The 18,566-nt window shown below is 32.9% G+C and overlaps 1 protein-coding gene across 1 annotated transcript in view; it reads right to left on the bottom strand.

Moving 5' to 3' along the window:
• LOC106793756 (protein neuralized) overlaps window positions 1-18,566 on the bottom strand; it is an 80,648-nt gene that overhangs the window by 38,866 nt on the left and 23,216 nt on the right. The gene's annotated exons all lie outside the window — the stretch shown is intronic.

Raw genomic sequence — 18,566 nt, 5'->3', positions numbered from 1 at the left:
TCTCTCTCTCTCTCTCTCTCTCTCTCTCTTGTTTGCCTACCCTGTATATCTGTCTCTATCCTTTTTAAATATCTACGTGTGCGACGCGACGTACGTGTCGCGTCCACGTGTATGTATAAACGTATCTCTATATGTATATGTAAATATATATATATGTATATACATGTCTGGTGCCCGTTGGTTCCATCTCTCAAGAGTTGGAAATTCAAACTACCCGCCGACTGGCCGGCCCGTGCATCGATCTGTCGGACGAGCCCTCCGCGAGTATTATTCGTTTTATTTTTCATTCTTTTTACCTTTCCTCTCTTACTTTTATTTTTCTTTTTCTTCTCCCTGGAATACTAGGCTTGTTACCATGGGGCTGTTTCTCGCGTACCTACTGTCATCCCTTGAAAAAAAAAATGTAATTCTCTCCTCCCTCCCTCCTACCGTTCGTCGAAAAGAAAAATAATAAAATGATACGATATAATATATATATATGGTATATTAAGCGAAAAATAATTTTCATCGATCAAGTCTGTTAAAAAAGAATGAGAGAACGATTTTCTATGAGTTATTGTTCTCCGTTTACCGAGAAACGTTCTTCTACTTCTACTTCTTCTAGTTCTTCTTCTTCTTTTTCTTTACTTCGTGAGAGATGTTGCAGCGTTACTGAAAGGGCAACTGCTAGAGAGAGCACCGTGTGATTCAGTGGCAAGAGATGTATGTAAATAGGGCCGTAGAAATATCCCGGACGAACTACTCCGTGGATTTGCCGTTGAAAATGGTCCAAATGCCAGGGCACCCCTTCTCTTACTTACGCTTCATGAATAATGCAGTCTCGCACTTTGCGGTATGAAAAGTACGGACGAGATAAGTTTTTCCCTTCTTTCCTTTTTTTTTATCTTTCGTTCTTCCTCGTATCTATACGTCGGTGGCGAGAAAGAGTTCGGGAAAATCACCCTTTCTGTGTGGTTTTTTTGTTTTTGTTTTATTTGTTTTTCAAAGTACGTCAAAAGGTTCGCTGAGATTTCAACGCTTTTTCTCTTTCTCACGATGAAATATAACGGATGAGTCAATATTTTTACGATATAATCTTAGAAATGTACTCTTTGCAGTTTCTGGAATTGAATGGGGGGTATCCCGAAGATATGAACTCACGAGGAGGTCTTCACTGACCGAGACGAGCCAGTGTGTGTATCTTCCTTTTGGTTTTCCACATGAAACTACAAGTCCTGAAGCATATCGACAGTACAGATCGTGTTTCCATGGGACTCAAGATATATTTCTCATCCCATGAGACTAAGCAATCCGAATGACACGTCAAAAGCGAAAAAAGGGAAAGAATAAATGTCATTTCATGATTTCGCAGTTTTCACGATGATCATTTAATTATATACACGGGTGTAATAATTACGATGCTATAAAATGACGTTTATATACAGGTACCCATATATTAATATAATTAAAAATCTCTAACAATAAGGCCCAAGCAAATACAATTGAGATGAATCATTCTTATTTTATTCTGGAATAAATTATTAACTTGGATGCGGGTATATTCAAAAGTAATAAATTCGTTAAAAAAAAAAAAAAAAAAAAAAAATAGGTAAAAAGGTATATATAAAAGAATCTTTTTCTTGACGTTGTTGGTTTATTAAGATAAATCGAATTGAAATGGAATCCTTTTACGACATCGTACTCACGCGCGCGCGTACATTACGGAATAATATATTAATAAAAAGGAATCTGTAAATAACGTAGAGAAGAAGAAGAATAAGAATAAGAAGAAGAAGTAACGAGAATGGACGTAGTCGGAGCAAATACAATTCTACGCCGTATATCGATTCATTCGATGTTTATCTTTATATCGGTCTCTCTCGATTTTTCTACTACTTTCAAGATGGAACTCAATTTACGAGGTCAGAGTCTACCACGAAGGAGAAGAAACACAAAGAGAGCAGACGTACGTAGGTATCTATCTCTCATCCAGAAAGAAACGATATTAAATTCAGAGATTGGTTCTATATTGAATAGAAACACTGAAACCTAAGTCTCGGTTGCCAAGATCGATTCATCGAAAGGATATAGGTATCTCATAATTTGATGCTACTTACAATCTTCTCACTTTCTTTCTTGTATATATATAAATTTAAATATATCACGGATAATAATTATTAAATCATCATCATCATCATCTTTTTTGTAAATGTTACTAAAAATTGCATTAAACGTCATAAAATTAATTGAAATTTTTCGAACCATTAAATTCGACCTTTATGTCCCGATATTTTCGATCCCTTTGATTTAAGGACGGTAACAGGTTAAATTCCAGTAAGGTGCATCCGAGTCCCACATTATGCACCCCTTCCTAACATTCCCCTGTCACACTAACGTTGCGAAACTGTTCCGAGTAACCCTCCATCATCATAAGTACGCTCGTATCGATCTAATTCTATTTAATATCAGGGCTTACTGAAGAGAGGAGTCCTCGTGAGTGGGTTGTGTACCAAGCTTACTAGTTTTTTTTTCTTCTCTTTTTTTTGCTTTTTCTGGCACATAGTTTACGAAGGGAGGAAAGAGTGATCGTGCGGTCTCTCTAACCCAACGATACAAAACTTTTTACATTTCGCGAACTTTATCGCACAAACATTTACCAGGGAAACGGATTATTCTACCTACTGTTGAACTTTTCAAATCCCTCGGAACTCCGTTTAAACTGAAAACGATTAACACCGATTTTTAAACTAGTATATATATATATATACGATGCTTTAGTGCTTTTAATGTTTTATTATTTTATAAGAATTTTTTTAATCACAATCAAATTTAATCATATATATATATATTCGTCTACTTTTTTTTTTATATTTATTATTTTTTTTATATTTTTATATTTATTTTAAAAGAATAAATATATATAATATTAAATATTTAAGGAAAAAAAAAGAGAGAAAGAGAAAGACAAAGATTGTAACGGTTTCATTGTGTGTTCGCAGGAAAAACCATATAACTCTTAAAGGAATCTTGCGCGTGATTATTACGAAATAGTTAATGTTGGAGTTTAAAATGGCCTTTTCGTTTTTTCTTTTCTTTTCTTTTTTTTTTTTTTTCCTTTTGCATCTCGTCGATCGTTCGGTCGGTTCCTCCCCGTTATTTACACGCAACTTATTACACTCACGCACGTTATAATCTCGCATTGTTCCTTCGTCTAACACAAAAACAATATACAAAGATGATCGTAAGTATGCATACAAGCAAAGCGTGTGCGTTTCGCACGTCATTATAAAATGATAATGCACAGAGAGTGCACCGTTGTTGACCGCGCGGTCATAGATGCGTGAATTTCAGGACACGCGTGCTAAGAAATTCTTATTCTTTTTCCACGTTGAATTAAACGACAAATATTACTACCATGAATATTATTTTCTTCTTTTTGCATTATTTTTATTAATCCATCTTCGATGATAATAATAATAATAATAATCGAAAATCATTTTCCAATTATATTATCATTATACGACAATTTGTAATAAATCTTATATTAATTTCATTTCACAGATACAATCGAAACGTCAATGAATACAAAATTATATCCCCTCTTCATGAAAAAAAAGAAAAGAAAAAAAAAATAAAGGAAATAATAATAATAATAATAATAATAATAAAGTAATCAGAATAGTCAACTATCAAAGTATGGTAGTAGAGTGTCAGTGTTGAAAGGAAACATGAATGGACGGAAAATACGTAAGTTTAAATTGCAGAGAGTTCATGAACGAAGAAGGAGAATGGAATATGAGAATGAGAATGAGAATGAGATTGAGGATGAGGGTAAGGACGGGGGAAAGGAGGGGGAGGAAACGCGTGGGTTGGACGCTCGTTGGCAGTGAGTTGCCTACAATTTCGGGGGATATATCCTGACGATTCCACGAGCAGAATGGCAACAATCGTAAATCCGGGGGACGGTGGCTTCCAACCTCGAGGAAACGGAGACACGGCTCGGTTGTTTACTCCTACCATAAGCGTTATAACACTGTTGAAGTTTTACTCGTACATCTCTAGTGTGTATAGCAAAACGTTTTATCGTACTTCAGATTAAGTCCACCGAAAGATAGAGAGAGAGAGAGAGAGAGAGAGAGAGAGAGAGAGAGAATTTAAAAAGGAGCAAGGGAAAGGTAAATGTTGCCACACGTTGTTATAATACTAACCGTAAACTCGTTGGAAAATAAAGAAGAAAAAATACGTGATATAATACTAACCGTAAACTCGTTGGAAAAATAAATAAGAAGGGAAAAATATGTGATTCCAAATAAACTGGTAACGAGATTTTCTTGCTATGAGTAATAGGAAAAAAAAGATAACGCGATTTCGTATAAATTATGTTTTTAAAAAACGAACGATACACTCGAATTACGAATTAATAATTACAATGTGAAATGAAGTAAAGAGGTAAAAATGGTTGTTTTGCGAATAAAACATTTTCTTTTTTTTTTATATTTATTTATTTTCGTAACAATTCACCTGTCACGAATTAACGCGAAATGAAAAAAAAATAATAAAAAGAAACGAATTTTTTTTCAACGATCTTCTTCACGATCTTATCTCATTGCCATTACGACACGTTTGTTATTTAAAAACACAACTCGCGTAAGAAGATATATTTACTCTCTATGTGAAAAAATAAGTAATATTTTACTAGCGAGTAAGATTAAAAGTCTTCTCCTTTTATCTTACCGAATATTTAAAACGTGATATCACTTTAATGGTTAAACGTCGGCTAAAAGTTCTTTTAACAAAAAACGTAAGAGAAGCCTTATCTCGTTGCTTGCAACAAACTTACAGTCATCTCTTATGGTTAATATATCGTTCGCGTGTAACGTTGTTCTCGAACAAACAATTATTCTAGATCGTACAAACAAAAAATAGATACGTGTGTACGTCGATATGAAATATTGTATTCAATTTCACGTTATGTTGGATTTTATTAACGCGATTCTCTGACGTTATCCAGAAATCGCAGATACAATTTATGTAGAATTTATTAGATAATCCACATTTTTCTATGGAAGATTTTTTTTTTCATTATCCTAAACCTATTAAATTTCGAATGTTAACTTGTTAAACTAAACTTACATCGCTTATACGATAATTCGATAAAAAATGATAAATCCGGTTAATTAGTTAATTGGAAAATGTCGATCTTAACGATCGAAAGTTGAATAACCATGATTGGCGAATAAATTACATTTTTACAACGTAATTAACAGAAACAGGATTCGAATAAGGTATATATAACTACTACTCTTCTCACCGTTACCATGTTTTCTCTCCTATTTTCATTATGTAATTTATGATTAGTCGAAGCGAATTAACCCCGATCGTTAATATCATACAGTCTCTCAAATTATTCTAGGAAAATAAAATAACAGAAACATATTATCTTTAACGATATGAGATATCAATCAGAAGTGATGAAACGTAAAATAAAAACCTTATATAAAATCCTAAACACAATAAGATATATCTAAAAAAAAAAAAAAAAACCTGATACGATTATCGAATAAGAATTTAATATAAGGAAAAATGAAAAAAGAAAAGAAAAAAAAAAAAAAGAAAAATAATATTTGCAAGAAGAGTCACACATTAGAAAACAATCTCTTAAGTATGCATCTTCAACGTACATATAAGCTTCCTCGTACATCGAAAAGGTTAAGAAGGAAAGAGAGAGGAGGAGGTTCAGTAACGGAGTGAGGCGATTTAATTAGCGAAGGAGTAGGCAAGAAAATGAGAAGAAGCAGCAGAAGAAGAAGAAGAAGAAGTAAAATGAGAGAAAGAGAGAGAGAGAGAGTGAAAGAAGAGAGGGGGAGGGAATTGAGGGGGAGGATTATCGTCCGGTTCAACATCTGTCTTTCGCGATGTCTCGCGATTCTCTTTCTCTYTCTCTCTCTCTCTCTCTCTCTCTCTCTCTCTCTCTCTCTCTCTCTCTCTCTCTCTCTTTTTCTCTCATATATTTGATATATATATATATAGGTACATATAGGTATATCGAAGTGCAGATGTGTTTCCGTAGAGACTGAGGGCTTAAGGAGGTAGGTCCGTAGGGCGAAAACGAGGATGTTAGTGGAGAAGGGAGGGGTAAAAAAGGAGGGTGGAAGGGGAAGGGGAGGGGGTTAGTGTGCATATAACATAATGTGAAATAGCGGAAGCAAGGCGGATGGCAGGAAGTCGGAGAGACTGGCGCGTGCGCAACCCCCCATGAAAATATAGAAGACGCGGGGGTATTTTAGAAGTGTATTGTCGGCTCGGGTTACTATAGTCCGAAGTGAGTGTAAGGGAGAGAGGGGTGGGGGGGGGGAAGAGAGAGGAAAACATATATATCCTCGAACGGTTGTCAACCTTTCGCCTTTTCCTTCGGTTTTCGTGCAATCGTGACACAAAATTCTGTCACCCGAGGCAACCACAAAGAAAGGGAGAAGAGAGTAAAAGAGGGTGAGAGAAGGAAAGAGAGAGAGAGAGAGTTCGCGAGATGAACGATGACAGAAATATCTCTCACAAAGCAAGCATCTCTTCTATCTCTTTTTTCGATATACTATTATTATTCCTTTTTCTACCCTTTATTCTGATTCACTTTTAACGAAATGCTTTTTCGAGTATTATTTAGTGATTTTTCTTTTTCGATACATTCGACGATTCGATATTTAATCGAACACCGAAACCGTGTTCGTATTATTCTATTAAATTCTTCAAATAATTTACTGGAACGGAATTAATTTTTTTGTTGATTATTTAAATGCAATTGAAGGGTTATTTATACACGAGTAGGATAAGAGAAAAAAAAATATTTTGCAGGAGTTTGCAAATGCGTATCCTTCGACGAGTTTCGAACCTCGAGAGTCTCCGACCACTTACTTCCTTCTTCCTTCCTTCCTTCCTTTCTTCCTTCCTTCTTTCTTTTTTTTCTTTCTTACTTCCTCCCTCCGATTGAAAGAGGCAGTCGCGAAGAATGAGAACCTTCGAGAAGCCGGAGGGCACCCCTTGCAATCCATTTCGAGTCCACCGCCCCCTTCTTGTTCTTCTTCTTCTTCTTCTTCTTGTTCTTCTTCTTGTTCTTCTGCTTCTACTTCTTCGGCCCAGGGAAACCAGCACACATCTGACTGAGGCATTGACCGAAAATACAATCTTTTACTTCGGTTTTTATTTCGAAAAGACAGACGGTCGGCCAGACGACCGGTCGAGTGTTCTCCTTGGTTTTTTTTTTCTGTCTTTCTTTCTTTCTTTCTTTTTAATACCCTCCAGTTTTATTTAATTCACTCTTCTAATTGTAAATTGTCATTGACAGAATGTTGTACGAACGAACGAACGAACGTTTTGTCGATTAAAAATAGTAAAAAATAGTATCGTATCGTATCGATATGATTATTTTTTCATTTTGAATAAAATAATATGTACTTTTTGTTATTTAATGATTGTAACGTGGTGTGTATAACCAACCGAAATCTTAGGCTTCCGGTCATCGTATTGGTGGTGAACACAAAAAGATAACGGAACGAATAAGGCTTCATACGTAGTACACGTTTTGTTGGGTTCATCCGAGGAAGCGGAGATACGCTCGGCAATCACACGTCGGAATTCATTCTAACAATCCTTAGGCCACTGTCTAACGTGAAAAATTCAATGTTAAGAAAAATAAATGAAATCTATTTCGACAATTGTATCGATCAAAACTTACCTGAAACTTTTCTATTTACTTTTTTTTTATTCAATATATAATCATATTTCTCGACGAAATTCTATACTAGTTCAACTGTTTATAATACAAAAATTTATTTATACTTTATATAACTTCGGTATATTTCGTAATTGGTATCTATCACTAATTATGATAGCGATCTGAATTTAAACAAAATTGCAAATATTTATTTTACGAATTTGTCGTATAATAAATATAATTTTAATGTAATATAAAAATCGTATTATATATATATATTGGATTTAAATTTTTATTCTCACAATTATCATCGACATAATTATTGTTACGAGTTTAGAGTTATGATTTAACGATCAATTTTTATCAGACGAATCAAGCGACGGTTTCGTGCGACAACAAAAGCTTTGAACGTCGTTCTCACCACATCGCAAGGACTAAAAAGGTTTCTCTACGAAGGAAACATAAAGTATCTCCTTAAGAGATTCATACGTGACTAGTATGGTTACATAGGAGGTTGAAGACTTGAGCAAACGGCAAAGAGAAGATAGGAACCTACAGATAAATCTGACCCCATTGTACCGACAATCATTTCATTATCATTCAATTCGCCGAGTACAAGTGCGCGCGCACTCGCACACCCACTTGCAAGGAATGATACACGCTTATTACGGACGAACCAATGAAAGAAGTACCAACGTGATGATGAAGAAGAAGAAGAAGAAGTAGAAGCAAAATAAATTATACATATTATACACATATATAGGAACTATATATAGAAGTCCCATAGCGATTTAAAGTGGTCATCGAGTATACTGTTCCTTTCAAAAATCAATTTCTAAAGTATCACGATAAAACGTCTTTAATGCACAAACACTGTCTATGTATAATAATCAACCCTTCTCCTGTAACGCGATCAATGTGTATCACGTTATATAAAAATCGTGTTATAATATGATAATTAATTGTACGAGAGTGAGTTGAAAAGTTTTGGTCCTCGACGAGATAATATCTTTTCTTTTTTTTTTTTTTTTAAATAAAATTGAATCTTGCTGGAAATCCCATTTTGAATCATATGATAGAAGCTGATTGATAAAACTATAACTTTATATATAATTTTATATTAAAATGATTAATTTTTACATTATAAAGAAAAATCATAAAACAAATTATTTTCACTTAAATCTGTTACCACGCAATTGTGCGCACCATAAGAATATTTTTATTTACCTATTTTCCTCGTGTTTTTTTGAATTGAATTTAAATCAACCGAAACGAATGCGGTATCATTTGTGCATTTAATCGATTTTAATAGCATAGCGAAACGGACAGGATAATCTCGGAATATTATCATTGGAAATCATGCGTGCGTGTGCGTGCGTGCGTGTGTGTGTATGTCCCCTCCTCCTATCCTTTGTTCTTTTTTTCTTCTTGTTTTATTTTTTTGGTAAGAAAAATGAAAACGAAATTTTAATAAAGTCTCTCGTAAAAATAGCTCGTAGATTTTTTTAAAAGACGACAGGGAACATCTGCCAAGCTATTAACCACAACGTCTACCCATTTTCTTCGCCACGGATGGAACCGAAAAGCACTAGCAACATTCCCTTTCTCTCAAAAGGCTTACATAAACGTCTTTAAGTTAGAGGATTAGAACAAATTTATGTACCGGAATCTTGTGCGCGTCCTTTTGATAAAAGACGAATGAAAAAGGGTGGTTACTGGTATTTTTTTTCGCAACGTCGTTGTCGATGTTTAATCTTTCAAATTGATATAAATTCATGGACGATAGGTGGTGATTTTAAGTAACACGAACGTGTCACGTTATAAAACGAATGCTGAAGAACGAAGAAATGGAACGTTAGCAATGAAGTGCATTCTTGTTAGTGAGATACATATATACACACAAACGAGACGTAAGATAAAATGTTCAAACGAAGGCTAAGAGTTGAATATAAGATATATATATTCTATAATCTTATTCTAGCATTATTTTCAAGACTATTTTAAAGCAATGGCAGGTGCATACGGGTGCGTTATTTTCCGTGTGTACGGATATGATGATGCTATACGATGATCTTCTCAGCTGTCAGTGATCATTCGAAGATGACATGTTACGTTCTTATTCTTTTTTTTTTTTGTTTGACAATACGATGGAACACCTGTCTTTATCTCTCTTTCTCTCTCTCTCTCTTTCTCTTTGTTTTCTTTTATGATTGGTATAAGTAATTTTTTCGATATTCTTATTATCCTGAAAATAATCCATAAGATGCGGGTTATCAACGTGTGTTCAAACTGGAAAAATCCCATTGGATATGGTCAAAGTTGAAAAATTTAAAAGATCTTCGACGTAATGTTGAAGAACAGTTATTAATGATATTATGCTGATGGAAGAGAGAAAGAGAGAGAGAGAGAAGAAAAAAAATATGCGTGATAGAAATGAAATATGGAAAATAATCAATTGATTCATATCTACAATGAGTATTCCTTGAAATTGTACATCGTTTCGCTTACTAAAATTGTATTTTTATATTATTGGCATAGAGTGTGTTGTTTAGGACGAAGAATATTTAGAAATAAATATATTAATATATATATTGCTTAATTTTACATATTTAATGAATTTAATTTGAAAGCCTTATATGTAATAAGTGAATTAAACAAATACGAAAATAATATACAGTAAACGTTCATACAATAAAATCTGTACATGTTAGTATTACTTTAATAGTAAAAGAAAATATTTGATTTTTTTCTTATCTAATAATTGGCCGTATTACATTTTTACTGTGTTATTTAAATGTTTTTAAAAATATTAGAATTAATAGATCGATTAAATTAAGAATGACACAAAGTAGATTTGTTTAAAAAAATGACAATGAAAATTTGGAATTCAAAGACATCATTAGCCAGAAATATTATATTAAAATAAATCTATTTTAGTTTAAATAAGCAAAAATATTTGTAGAGTAAATTACTGTTCGATATTATCTTAAATGATTGTTAATTAATCGTAAAAAATGTATATTTCAATTTAGAAACACGGAGTATATGTTCAACGTACCTTCCTCTTCGAAATCTAACAGTTAACTAACCCATTGTCCTCTATGAAAGTTCTTTTATTGAATGTTGCTCATATGACTTTTCGAAGGTTGCATAAATATGTATAACGAAAATAATATTCGAAATAAAGTCATATAAACAATAATCAATAAAAGAACTTTCATAGAAGACAACGTGCCAGTCTAACGGTGGATTTCGAAGAGTACGGTACGTAAAGCTTGTATTACATGTTTTTAAACTAAAATACACATTCTTTTTCGATTAATTAACAATTATTTAAGGTATATCTAATACTCCAATGTGCTTTATTAATACATATATAGGATTATTTAAACCAACATACATTTTTTTGTAATGTTTCTATTCAGTAATTAATTCGAGTTGAACATTTTCGTCAAATAAAATATCAAATCCAAATTGTTTAATATTCTAAATATATATCAATTAAGAGAGAAAGATATGTCATTTTTAAGCAAATCTACTTTATATTATTCTTCCTTTAACGAATATCAAACTGATTCTGATACTTAAAATAATTAATACATTTGAACGAACTGATTCTATATAAAATGTCATCGTTACCTTTGCCTAAAAAGTTTTACTAAAAAAAAAAAGAAAAAAACTATTAGTAAAAATAAAATCTCCGTATTAAAATACTTAAAGTACTCGTTGTTGATCTGTAAGATTGGAAACGTTTCATAAAAGGCGTCAACGTAAACGAAATTAAGGGAGATTTTATCATCTGCTTGCTGCGAAGAGGAGGTGGGGCGGGGTGAAGGTAGGGTGAGGGGGGAACGAGGAGGAGGGATACACAATGAACGGCTAATAAGCTTTTTGGTAGTAGCGACAAAGACGACCATTATCTCATTACATAAATAGACCGCTTATCGGCGTCCTCGCACGCACTATACAGGGTATTTCAAAAGAAGTCAAATGACGATGAAAAAAAAAGAAAAAAACAAAAAAAAAGAAAAACCTAAAATGTTTTCTACGTGTGGACAGTACAAGGAGGATCCTTGCTCGAATTAATTTTTTATCTCGGAGAAAGAAATAATTTAAAAAGGAAAAAAAGGTGACGATAATGATTACGACGATGACGACGACGATGATGATTAAAGTAAATTGATACCCAAGTAAATAATAATCCAAAGTGAAAGTATCCGAGTAAAGACTATTTATGGTGCGATTCGACGATGCTGTTTCTTAGCGCAAACTAACACAACGGAACAGAGAGAGAATGTTTGGACGAGAGCGACATCGTTTGTATGTAATTTTGTTCGCGTGCCACGTAACAGATATGCGAGTAAGTGGCATGTGGTTTTGCGGTAAAGACGGATCAGGTGCATGCATGTGCATGCATGCATGCATGCATGCATGCGGTCTGAACCCGTTAGCTATTACAAAAATTTACTTCTTAATATATTCTACGGAAAAATTAAGAAAAAGATAAAACAAATCTCGAACTCGATGTCGAATAATTTCGGTAAGATTCGTGAACGATATTAAAACAAACAAATATTACACGAATCTATTTTCCGTTATATCTTTAAACGCGAATGATTGTTTATATCCCAAACGATATTTTCTTTTTAATATATATATATATATAGTGTTACGTTATCACAAAGCTATTAATCATGCATTAAATATATTCAGTTTGAGGAACCGACCATGTAAGAAAATGATCCAATAGGACTGCACGTGCCTTAAGTCCGAAAAATCGATAGATTGTAAGGAATAACTTTTTTCGATAAATCAAAAACTGGGGGTAGAATGTCGCTGGACTCCTGGATCAGCGTTTTGAAAAATAATTATCTGTAATTCTTCGACGGTCTGTAACTGAAACGTGTTCAAATGATTACGAATAAATCCATAGGTGAAAATTTATTTTCAGGAAGACCTGCAACACGTATAGAACCTCTTTCGATCTCGTATAAAATCTTTGCATTAAGATTGACCAAAAGTGAGAGAAAATTATAGTTTTAGTCGAGTACTTACATCTCCCTGACCAACAACAGTGGGACGTAACAATATATATACATATATATATATCTTTTTTTGTTCTTATTATGATTATTTTTTTTAAAAACAACGCCTAGCAACTTAGTAAACGTAGCGAGTAATTAAAAGGCTCTCTCAGAAAATGTATTCTGCTCCCTACGGAAGACAGATGTTTGATCCTCCGAAGATAAACTCGGAAGACTATGGATGCCATCCTGAAAAAAATGCTCTTATGGCGGACAGGTGCATGTAAAAAAATCTTCAGAACCTAGCGAGTAGGTCTTTTGTACGAGAGGATGTACCTTTAATACGATTACTTTATATACGTACACAAGTATGGTCGATTAAGAGAAAGCTTTAAGATAAATATGTATAACTTTTTTCTTTTGTAATAAATACAAAACCAATAAAAAAAAAAAAAATATATGAACTTCGTCGTCGTCGTCGTTTTATATCTTTTTTTTTTTCTTTTTCATTCCTTACCATTTTAACACGACATTCCGTCTACTTTTTTCTTTTTATACCTGTCCAATTTGTCGACTAAACGTAGCTTTTGAATCCGAAATTGTAAACACACATCGAAAAGTGATACCCCCCATTTGCTCGTTTCGTCGTTCATTGTACTCTCCAACAAAAGGAAAAAATTCTTATAAATGTCCTTTGATGTCCTGTGATACTTCAAACGTAATAATAGCATCTTAAATCCTATCGAATAGAATTGATTTGAACAGTTTGGAGTATCGCAGGATGTCTTAAGAAAAAAGATGCCCAGGTATCTAAGCGAGAAAGAAGTAACAAAAGGTGAAAAGAAATTTGTCTATTTAATAAAGATTGATCGAACAAAATAATAAATCAATCGATCCATACTTGTATATCGAAACGAAAGGAACAACAAATATTTTCTTGTGACTTAATTATTTCTCGTTTCTTCGTTATTGTAAAAAATTGTGAATAAAATCAAATTTTATAATTGGTTTTTTTAGTTTCATAGAAATCATTCCGAAAAATTATTTAAATATCTTATTTTAATCCTTGTATAACACATACTTTAACGCAACACGTGTCGTTTCATTTCAAAACGAAACGCATAACTGATGTGAGTTTCTGACCTGTTTACAAGTTTAAATCCTTAAGCAGGTAGAGAAAACGAAAAAAGGTATCGATTTAATCGAACGATTTCTTCGAGCAAGCCAGCTGAGCTATTTAACCTGTTAATTGTGTTTGATGAGTATACTTCGTCACGATGATATGGCAATTAATTGAATTATATATGACGAATATTATATACATTATCAGAAGAAAGAAATTATTTTCTATGATAGAAAGAGGTACCTGTGTATGCGTGCCTAACATAAGTGTATTTTTCTACCTGTTTGTCTAGGATAAGAGTGTTTTTAAATAGAAGTTAGATTCTTGAAAGATTATATAAGACCTTCAGAAGAATTTAGAATATTTTGGAAAGGGTCGGAGATAAGGGACACTTATCTGAAATTTAACACTGAATCCCTACCATGTGTGATCAAAAGATAAAATTACAGGTGTCATGTAATTCGTAAAAAAATACTACAAAAACGTATAAAATGTACATTATTAATTTTTAAATAAAAGAAAATATATTATTATGTATATACTATCCCACACTGAATTAAAATTTCATTCTATATGAAGATATATGATTTGTTTTTTCTTAAAATGGTCATTTGACCGCTCACGGTAGGAACAGGTATATATAAAATATCGATAAGTTTAATGTTAATTCCAGCTGTTAATAAATGTGCATAAACATTTGTCCAAAAGAAATTTTCTCTTTTGTTCATAACTTATACCTGTAAGAGTACTTATTATATTAAATTACATTATTATAAGAAATAATCATAATTTAATTCAATTTGATATCAGCTGCATATACTACGTGTTATGAAAAATATATTCGTCATCTTTAATTTTCTTTTATATAACAGAAGGGGTTGTGTGTGTTTAAATAATATTTTTAAAAAGTAAATAATATCTATTAAACTGATTAAAATCAAATATTCGGATGAATTATTTGTATGAAAGGAGAAATAAATATAGTGGAGTTGATAGGTCACATCTTTTTGAATATACATATATTGGATGCATTTAAAAGATGCACACACCTATATTTTCCATTCGTTTCACACGTAGCTAGAACAAAACAATTTCTTAAATAACACATCGTCGTTTGAATAATATAATATAATATATAAAATTAATATGTGAACACAAACAATATATATAATATAATATATTCAAAAGAATATAAAAATAAAAAAAAAAATATAAAATCTGTGTTAATATAATTAAAAATCAAAAGAATCCGAATGAATGATACGAATGAAAGGAAAAATAAATATAATGGAGTTGATAGGTCACATCTTTTCGAATATACATATATACATATATCCTTGGATGCATTTAAAAGATGCACACACCTATATTTTCCATCCGTTTCACACGGAGAAACTTTCTTGCCGCTGTTAAACCGACCGACCGACCAGGGCGGCTCGACAAAGGTGAGTCGAAAAAGATGCGTGGCAGGTGCGTACGCGTGCCAGKCGACCAATGGGATAACTCGGTTTGGACGATCGATGGGGGGAACACGCTCTTTGTACCGTCTTACGTTTTACCATGAAAGAAAAGAGAAAGAGAGAAAGAGAGAGAGAAAGAATGAACGAGGAAGGCAAAGAAAGAAAGAAAAAGAAAAAGAAAGAGAAAGAGAAAGAGAGAAAGAGAGAGAGAGAGAGAGATCGAAAAACACACGATGCACCTTGCATCCTCGGGTCTCGATCTCATTGACAGAATTCCTATGGTAAACTTCATGGTCCTCTTCTTCTCATACCCGTTAGTTGTCGTCCTTTCAAAGAAAACGCCTGTATTAATACGATAATAATCGAACGAGTCTGCAACGGCCTCGATAATTTACTGCTCCTTCCGTGGAATAATTTAAAATGAAAACTTGCACAGCGCGGAGACACATTTCTTTCTTTGTCTCGTTCTTTTTTTTTTTATCTTCTTTCTTTTTTCGATGTCATTCAAGAGACAAGGAAAGGAAAAGGATATATATATATATAAGATGCACCTTGCACCGATCCCTACTTCTTCCGAATGCTACTTCTTCTCTACTTTTATATTCGGGAATGATGAAATTCCTTTAATTACGCGAAATCGATTAAACGATTATAATATAACCAATGACCCCGATAAATTTATTCCAAAATTAATTATAAAATTTTATAAATACATAGTAAGAAAGTTGATTTATATAGAAATGTCTTACACGATATTCATATATATTTGTCGATACATTATCCTAATGGGTTGACCTACTTTTCTTTTTGTTATTATATCTTCCAATTTATTCGATTCAATTTTTCTTTATGATTTACTAATGAAGTTTGACAAGGAGGAGGGGAGGAAGAAGGGAGTGGTGGAAAACGTTTACGAAGATGATGGTTTATTCGATGATTTCTATTTTTTTTTTTTNTCTGTGTTAAAATAATTAAAAATCAAAAGAATCCGAATGAATGATACGAATGAAAGTAAAAATAAATATAATGGAGTTGATAGGTCACATCTTTTCGAATATACATATATACATATATCCTTGGATGCATTTAAAAGATGCACACACCTATATTTTCCATCCGTTTCACACGGAGAAACTTTCTTGCCGCTGTTAAACCGACCGACCGACCAGGGCGGCTCGACAAAGGTGAGTCGAAAAAGATGCGTGGCAGGTGCGTACGCGTGCCAGTCGACCAATGGGATAACTCGGTTTGGACGATCGATGGGGGGAACACGCTCTTTGTACCGTCTTACGTTTTACCATGAAAGAAAAGAGAAAGAGAGAAAGAGAGAGAGAAAGAATGAACGAGGAAGGCAAAGAAAGAAAGAAAAAGAAAAAGAAAGAGAAAGAGAAAGAGAGAAAGAGAGAGAGAGAGAGAGATCGAAAAACACACGATGCACCTTGCATCCTCGGGTCTCGATCTCATTGACAGAATTCCTATGGTAAACTTCATGGTCCTCTTCTTCTCATACCCGTTAGTTGTCGTCCTTTCAAAGAAAACGCCTGTATTAATACGATAATAATCGAACGAGTCTGCAACGGCCTCGATAATTTACTGCTCCTTCCGTGGAATAATTTAAAATGAAAACTTGCACAGCGCGGAGACACATTTCTTTCTTTGTCTCGTTCTTTTTTTTTTTATCTTCTTTCTTTTTTCGATGTCATTCAAGAGACAAGGAAAGGAAAAGGATATATATATATATAAGATGCACCTTGCACCGATCCCTACTTCTTCCGAATGCTACTTCTTCTCTACTTTTATATTCGGGAATGATGAAATTCCTTTAATTACGCGAAATCGATTAAACGATTATAATATAACCAATGACCCCGATAAATTTATTCCAAAATTAATTATAAAATTTTATAAATACATAGTAAGAAAGTTGATTTATATAGAAATGTCTTACACGATATTCATATATATTTGTCGATACATTATCCTAATGGGTTGACCTACTTTTCTTTTTGTTATTATATCTTCCAATTTATTCGATTCAATTTTTCTTTATGATTTACTAATGAAGTTTGACAAGGAGGAGGGGAGGAAGAAGGGAGTGGTGGAAAACGTTTACGAAGATGATGGTTTATTCGATGATTTCTATTTTTTTTTTTTCTTTTTTGTCGAAAATAATATAATATTATATATATTTGGCGATCGATTTGCGCGTGCTATTTTTTGAAATAATGATTACCAATCGAACATTACTCGACAGGTGAACGGGAAACGATTAATCATCATTATCGATGCCCTTGGTTGAAATACTAAAAAGAAAAATATTTAAGAAAAAGAGTGAAAAACATTTTTCCCCCTTCTCCCACCCCTTATTTTCGTTCTTACGGAAATAAATAAATTGAACGATTAACAATTAGTAACGCGTAATTAAAAAGAAAAAATATAATTGTCAATTAATTTCATTAAAATAATTGGAAAAAATCATTTGTTAAAGGATAATTATAACTTTTTTATACGTCAATAATGACAACCGTACTTACATTGTATCAAAAACATATAATTACACAGTCCGTGTTTGTTTTTTTCTTTTTTGATAATTCACAATTTCTTTTCTTTTCTTTTTCTTTTTTATTTTTCTTACTTTATCTCGCTTTACGAAAAAGAATATTCTTTTCCATCTCACGTTGTGTTTACCTTTTTACTATGGATCGGACAGGAGTATCAATATCTCAAATACACGTAAAAGGGAAGCCGTGTAACGCGACGTAGTCGTCGTCCATTGGCACGTGCCAAACCACAACCCGTGTTAAGTTTACCAAGTAATCGTTTAATAAAAGTTCATTACCTTACGAAGCGTCTTTAAAAAAGTAACACACAATGGATTCTGCAGTGTCGAGTTAAGACCACCACCACCACCACCATCACCACCACTCGTTCACTACTATTAGACGTTTTCACTTTGATATTCCATGCGCGAGAAGCACCGGAGAATCTAACGCGTGAACAAAAGTCATTGTAAGCACGTAAATTGCTTTACTGTTGAGGGTTTTCTTCTTTTTCTTTACCTTTTTCTTTTTTTTTTTTTTTTTACATTTTCTTTTTATCCTTCAACGCATGATTCAAATAATTGACAAAAGATTATTTTGTATTTTTGTTGTTGTTCTTTTCTTTTTTCTTTTTTGACAAACTTTTTAAAAGAAATTAGATGAATAATAATCTTCGCTTAAAACCGAGATTTTAACGGATCAGTTATTTGATAAATTAATATAACAAGCTCA

Source organism: Polistes canadensis, unplaced genomic scaffold, assembly GCF_001313835.1.
Source record: "Polistes canadensis isolate GaletaPanama2010 unplaced genomic scaffold, ASM131383v1 scaffold_18, whole genome shotgun sequence".
NCBI classification, from domain to species: Eukaryota; Metazoa; Arthropoda; class Insecta; order Hymenoptera; family Vespidae; genus Polistes; species Polistes canadensis.
Note: the sequence above shows the minus strand (reverse complement) of the source record. Positions and strands in the feature narration are given on the sequence as shown.